Source organism: Mesoplodon mirus, assembly GCF_964341445.2.
Source record: "Mesoplodon mirus genome assembly, chromosome: 3".
Lineage (NCBI taxonomy): Eukaryota > Metazoa > Chordata > Mammalia > Artiodactyla > Ziphiidae > Mesoplodon > Mesoplodon mirus.
Genome location: NC_138978.1, coordinates 22,841,643 through 22,849,147, shown reverse-complemented (window position 1 = coordinate 22,849,147; position 7,505 = coordinate 22,841,643). Strand labels below are relative to the sequence as shown.

Genomic DNA, 7,505 nt, shown 5'->3' with positions numbered 1-7,505 from the left:
TTGTCATAGAGTTCAGATCATGGTGGAGTTTGCTTTGTCAGCCGTGGGGGTTGGTGGCTGGAAGGGTCTTTGGTGCCCATGTGTGCACCCATCTGCAGCTCTGCAGGCCCCCGGCCCGCACAAATGTGCACACAAACCTTGCCAGAGCAAGAAGCGTTAGTAAATATCTATCCCCCTCCTCAGGGAGTTGAGAGTATGGATTTGATCAAATACTCATTTACTCCCTGCCCACCATCGCTTCCCACCCCCTTGGCCTTTTGGCAGATAAATGATGTTATTTGAAGGTATTCTTGAAATTTCTGATGGAGACTGTTCCTTAAGTGCTTTTAGAGCAGGCCTATACTTTGTAATACTTGTCATATTCTGGCTAGTAAACTCCTGGCCTTTAAAAGCCGGAACCTTACTCTGTTTCCTGAATCCGAGGGAATAGGTCATTAACTGTGAATTTCAAATGAAGCAGATTTACAGTATATATCACAGAAATATGTTTATGAGAGACAGTGAATACCAAGGAATCCATGGAGCAGGAAAAAACCGAGAACCCGGAGAGAGATCAGCTGATCTGGGGAGCAGGTTTTTTCTTTTCTTTTTCAGGTTTCTTTGGCTGATTTGGCCAAGTCTGGGTCTCTTGTTCCAAGTTCCTGATAGAAATATCTTTCTGGTTCTGTTCAGCTCCCATCCCAATACAGTACCCTACTGGGTGAGGCCCCTGGAGATCTTGACTGTGGAAATGCCACAGACTGGAAGTTAATTCTTTGAGATAAGAATGGGAAGTTGGGTTCGGCTGGGTTGGGGAAATAGGAGAGAGGTTAAGGGAAGCACAGTTGAGGCTGGGTCAGCTGGGGTGATGGTCAATGCTATGTGTCAACTTGGCTAGGCTATAGTACCTAGTTGTTTAATCAAACGCTAATCTAGGTGTTGCTCTGAAGAGATTGTAGTTGACACCTACAATCAGTTGCCTTTAAGTAAAGGAGGTTACCCTTGATACCGTGGGTGGGCCCCATCCAATCAATTGAAGAGCAAAACCTGAGGTTTCCAAGAGAAGAAATTCTACTTCAAGGCTGTTACATCAACTTCTGCCTGAGTTTCCAGCTGCTAGAAGATTCCAGCCTGCTGCTTACAGGATTTTGGACTTGCTGGTCTTCACAGTTGTGTAAGTCAATTCCTTAAGATAAATCCATCCATCCACCCATCCATCCATCCATCCATCCACCATCCATCCACCCATCCATCCATCCACCCATCCATCCATCCATCCATCCCCCCATCCATCAACCCATCCATCCACCCATCCATCCATCCATCCCCCCATCCATCCACCATCCATCCACCATCCATCCACCCATCCATCCATTCACCCATCCATTCACCCATCCATCCATCCATCCATCCATCCCCCCATCCATCCACCCATCCTTCCACCCACCTACCCATCCATCCATCCATCCATCCATCCATCCATCCATCCATCCATCCATCCTATGGGTTCTGTTTCTCTGGAGAACCTTGATTGATATAGCTGGTTTCTGGCAGTAATTTTGGACCTTTTCTCCTCATCATTTCTGAAGACTTTCTTCACTTGCCACCATCTCAAAGAGGGAGGAGAGCCCCACGTAAGTGCTTTGAACAACACATGGCATGTGGGAGGGCGCAGTGAGCAGCAGCTAGCTCCCTTGCCCCCTCTTTCTCTCTCTTTCTTTCTCTCCCCCTTCCTTCCTCCCTCCCTTCCTTCTTCCTTCCCTTCTTTCCTTTCTTCCTTTCTTGAGTCAGCCTTAAAAGAAGATAATAACCAACCAGTTTTTATCTATCTTTCATCCACGTCCCCAGTCCGCACACCCATCCATCCATGTTTATCTACCTATCCATTTTAGAAGGAATTTGGAAATCAAATACATTCACAGGACCTTAGTTTTGAGGGGCCTTTCTTGATGTCCAGACTCTTCATTTTACTGATGAAAACAACCCATGAGGCTCAGAGAGGAAGTGACTTGCCAAGAGTAACACAGCACATTATGATCAGTGTGGGGACTGGACCCCTCAGGTCTCCTGGTTCCCACCGCCTCTTCTGTGACTCTGATTGCATTTAATCTCAGCAAAGCTGGTGAGCCTGGGTGTGGGGCAGGGGGTCTATCTGGCAGGCAGGTGCTCTCCCCCCGGGTGCCCTCACCCCTCCTCCTATTTCAGCCCATGCGATGGCCTCTGGAGTAGGTGAGTTGGTTGTTAGTGACAGCGCTCTCGTGGGTTGTTTCTGGGGCATCACGGTTAGAAGAGCCACCTACTGCTGAATATTTACGACATGCCAGGCACTGCACTTGGCTCCCTAGGGAGGTCATGATCAGGAGGTCTGCCCAAGATCCCAGCTACTAAGTGGTGCCTTTGGGAGGCCTCGCCCAGGTCTTCGCTCTCAGACTGTCACTCCTGGGGTGGAAGCCTCCTGTGCTCTTGGGAGCTGGAGGGTCTGGACCCTCTGGCCAGCTGTGACTTCAGTACAATCGATTCCTTTTCCTGACCTCTCACAAGCATGCCAGTACCCACCATGCCTCCTTCACGGTGCACTGAGAACTGTAAAGTGCCATGCGCATGGAAGATGCTGCGTTCCATGGCTTGACTCTTCTCCTGGGCACAGAAGTGCCAACCCGCTACTGTCGTGTCCTGCCTCAACCTCCCTCCTCCTATCCGAGGGGTGAAAAGTACCCCAAGAGAGCCACCCGGGACCAGGGCTGGGCTGAGTGCTGTGGGCGGCTAGTGGGGGTTTAGATGTCTCCTCTTTGATGTGGAGGTTGGAGGATCAGGCGAGGATCCTGCTCTGCAGGGCCAGGATGGTGCCTGAGACAGTGTGAACCCTGCCCTGCGGCATCCGCCCACAGAAACCTGTTGGCTCAGAACTGTCTCTTGTGGGGAAAAGCAGCCTAGAGGGGATGGGGAAACATGAGCTTGTCCTGTTCAGGGCAGAGCTGGGGGCTGGGCCGGGGCTGGCACTACGTGATTTGGGAAGCAGACTCAGGAACCCTGTTAGTGCTAGGGAGCAGACCTGACATCTAGGCTGGCACAGGTGGGAGCCTCTGGAATGTGTGGGAAGGACGTTGTCTCCGGTGGTTGTGTGATTGAGTCCCCACCTACTTATCTCATCCTGTGCCACCTTGTCCTTTGCTCCCTGCTCTCCAGCCCACACTGGCTATGCTTCATCCTGCCACAGGGCCTTTGCACACACAGAACCCTGGACTAAGATTTAAAATTGTCAAATATGAAGAAAACTACAGAACATACTTAAGAAGATAAACTGGATACCCATCTCTGAACAGATATTAACATTTTGTCACTTCTGCTTTAGAACACTCTATTTTTTAAATTGTGGTGAAGCCACATGGATTATGTTTGCCATCTTAACCATTTCTAAGTGTACAATTCAGTAGTGTTAAGTATATTTACATTGTTGAGCAACAAATCTCTAGAACTTTTTCATCTTATGAAATTGAAACTCTATGCACACTAAACACTAAAGAATATGGAACAGTTCATGAATTTGTGTGTCATCCTTGCACTGGGCCAGGTTCATCTTCTCCATACCATTCTAATTTTAGTCTGTGCTGAAGCCAATACAGAACACTTTTTTTGGCTGCACCAAGTGGCTTTCGGGATCTTAATTCCCTGACCAAGGATTGAACCCGCACCCCTGGCAGTGAAAGCACCGAGTTCTAACCACTGGACCACCAGGAAATTCCCAGAACACTCGTTTTTTTAACCATTCATATCAAAATTTAAAAGGTAGAAAAAGTATGCTTGTCCTCCTTTCCCTGTCCTCCAAGCACCTTGTTCCTCTCAGAGGCCTCTGGTGTTATCGGTTTCTAGAGTATGCTTTCTGAAACATTCAGTGCATGTGCAAACATGTGTGTATTACACATGCATATGTATGTGTATATGATGGCACTAATATTTACTGTACTGTCCCTTGCCTATTTTTTTTAAAATAAACCTTTTATTTTAGAATAGTTTTATTGATAGATTTACAGAAAAGTTGCAAGGATAGTACAAAGAGTTCCTGTATACCCTCCATTCAGTTTCCCCCAGTGTTAACATCTTACATTCATGTGGTCCATGTTTCACTACTAAGGAACCAGCTCTGGTACACTACTATTTACTAAGCTCCACGGTTGATTCTAAGTTCCCCAGTTTCCCCCTAAGGTCTGTTTCCTGTTTTCGCCCACCATCGAGGTCACCCCATTGTGTTCAGTTGTCAGGTCTCCTTGGCCTCCTCTGGTCTGTGATGGTTTCTCAGACTTTCCTTGTTTCTGATGACCTGGACAGTCTTTTTTAAAATTTATTTATTTATTTATTTGGCTGCGCTGGGTCTTAGTTGCAGCATGTGGGATCTTTGTTGCCATGTGTGGGATTTTCACTGTGGCATGCAGGATCTTTAGTTGTGGCATGCAGGATCTAGTTCCCTGACCAAGGACTGACCCCGGGCCCCCTGCATTGGGAGCTTGGAGTCCTAACCACTGGACCACCAGGGAAGTCTGAACTTGACAGTATTTTTTTTTTCAAGAGGGTATTAAATTGTTTATTTATTACACATGATAATGGATGATACACAAGTTTCATTCCCATCTATATCTGGTACCATAATCCAATTTAGATATATTGCATAGGATATGCCAACAATCATATATTAATAATCAAAAAACTCCATCACTTGGCTTGGGTGACCCTTTTCACGGTGAACTCCAGGTCACAACGCAGTAACTGTCAGTTCAACTACACCAAGGTTTCGGAAGACAGTAGCTTCTCCACCAAAGCAGGTTGTAAATAAATTTTGAATGGAACCTGGCATCACCCTGAAGGAACTCTAACTTCACACTGTTGGGGTAGTTTACCAAAATGGCTTCAGAGTAGACTAACTTTACACAGCACATTTTAAAAAAAGACACATTTATTCAGCATCATGATCAGACTATTACATTTAGCAATCAACAGCATGGGTGCAAAAAAAAAAAATCTACATTAAAACCCTTTGTTGGAATGCTTTACACTTTCCACAGAACAGAAACTAAAATAACCTGTTATACAATTAGTCACAAATACAGTCCTCGAGTTTTGCCCATACACATGAGTATTGTCTAAAACATGTCTTCTTTGTAGCAGCTAGGCCCTGCCACCACTGTGCTTGGCTGAGTTCACAAATCTGTTGTAACCTGTAGCTTCCCTGCCACTTCTCTGGCTCTCCTCTCCTGCTGAGCTTTGTTTCCTGGCAGTCATCAAAACCTCTGCCACTGCCATAGCTACTGCTGCTGCGGGAACCACCACAGCCACCTTGGTTTCGGGGTTTGGCAAAGTATTGGCCTCCACCACCATAGGGGCCAGAACTTCTGCCTCCAAAGTTTCCTCCTTTCATGGGTCCAAAATTGGAAGATTGATTGTTGTAACTGCCAAAATCATTGTAGCTTCCACCACCTCCACAATTGCTTCCATCATTACCAAATCCATTATAGCCATCCCCACTGCCACCATATCCACCACCACCACGGCTGCCACCAAAGCCACCTCGACCACTGAAGTTTCCTCCACAACCAAAGTTGTCATTCCCACCAAAACCACCTCCACGACCACCACCAAAGTTTCCAGAACCACTTCGACCTCTTTGGCTGGATGAGGCACTAGCCATCTCTTGCCGAGATAGGGCTTTCCTTACTTCACAGTTGTGGCCATTCACAGTGTGGTATTTCTAAATGACAATCTTGTCTACAGAGTCATGGTCATCAAAGGTTACGAAAGCAAAGCCTCTCTTTTTGCCACTGCCTCGATCAGTCATGATTTCAATCACTTCAATTTTCCCATACTGTTCAAAATAATCTCTTAGGTGATGTTCTTCAGTGTCTTCTTTAATGCCACCAACAAAAATCTTTTTCACAGTTAAGTGGGCACCAGGTCTTTGAGAATCTTCTCTTGAGACGGCCCTCTTTGGTTCCACAACTCTTCCATCCACCTTGTGTGGCCTTGCATTCATGGCCGCATCCACCTCCTCCACAGTGGCATATGTGACAAACCCGAAGCCTCTGGAGCGTTTGGTGTTTGGATCCCTCATTACCACACAATCTGTGAGCGTTCCCCACTGCTCAAAATGGCTCCTCAGACTCTCATCGGTTGTTTCAAAGCTCAAACCTCCGATGAAGAGCTTCCGCAGCTGTTCGGGCTCTTTGGGTGACTCTGACTTAGACATGACAGCAGTGGAGGGGGGCGGGGGAGACGTTAACGATGCTTACTCGGCGGCGTCCACGAGCAGAAAGTGAACTTGACAGTATTGAGGAGCACTCATTGGTCAGTATTTTGTAGAATGTTCCTCAGTTAGGGATTATCTGATGTTTTCTCCATGCCTACACTGGGGTTATGGTTTTGGGAGGAAGACCACAGAGATGAAGCTGCTTTCTCATCACTTCACATGGTGTGGGGGCATATGTCACTAATATGACTTCTCACTGTGATGTTCCCTTGATCCTTTGGTTAAGGTCGTGTTTTCAGATTTCTGCACTGTAAAGTTGCTCCCTCTGACCCCTTTTGATATTCTATTCTTTGGAAGGAAGTCGAGGTGTGCAGCCCATACTTAAGGAGAGGGGAGTTGAGCTCCACCTCTCTGAGGTGGGTGAGTGTCTACATAAATTCTTTGGAATTCTTTTGCATAGGAGACATGTCTCTTCTCCCCTATTTATTAATTTTTAATCCAATCACTTATTTGTATCAGTATGGACACACAGATATTATTTTATACTGTGGGTTATAATCCAAAAGTTTATAGGGATTTTTATCTCTATAGGATGAGAAGATGAGGTTCAGGGAAGGAAGATAGTACTTTTTTTTTTCTTTTAAATTATGGCAAAATTCACATAATATAAAACCAATCACTTTAAAACAAACAATTCAGTGACATTTAGTTCATTTACAGTGTTATGCAAGCATCACTTCCACCCAGTTCCAAAACATTTTCATCATCCCCCAAGGAAATCTCGTGCCTATTAAACAGTCACTCTCCATTCCCCTTCCCCCCAGGCCCTAGCGACCACTAATCTGTTTTCTGTCTCTATAGATTTGCCTGTTCTGGACTCTTCATATAAATGGAACCATAAACATGTGGCCTTTTGTATCTTCTTTTTTTCACTTAGCATTATGTTTTGTGGTTCACTCATGCTACAATGTGCTCCATTCCCTTTTATGGACGGATAACATGCCATTGTTTGTACATACTACAATTTGTTTATCTGTTCAGCCTTTGATGGATGTCAGATTGTTTTCCATATGTCCTTTGGCTCTTGTGAATAATGCTGCTATGAACATGTATTTGCTTGCTATTCTTCTGGGTATATACCTAGGAGTGAAATTGATGGGCCATCTTGAGGAACTGCCAAACTGTTTTCCAAAATAGCTGTACCATTTTACATTCCCACCAGCAACACATGAGGTTTCCAATTTCTCCACATCCTTGCCATCACTTGTTATTTTCCATTAAAAAAATAGAG

At 45.6% G+C, this 7,505-nt stretch overlaps 1 pseudogene across 1 annotated transcript; it reads right to left on the bottom strand.

The window, feature by feature from the left end:
• Positions 1-4,972: 4,972 nt before the first annotated feature.
• Positions 4,973-6,249, bottom strand: LOC309799774 (heterogeneous nuclear ribonucleoprotein A1-like; annotated as a pseudogene). Its single transcript has one exon. The product of its transcript is annotated as a heterogeneous nuclear ribonucleoprotein A1-like (transcript).
• Positions 6,250-7,505: the final 1,256 nt, after the last annotated feature.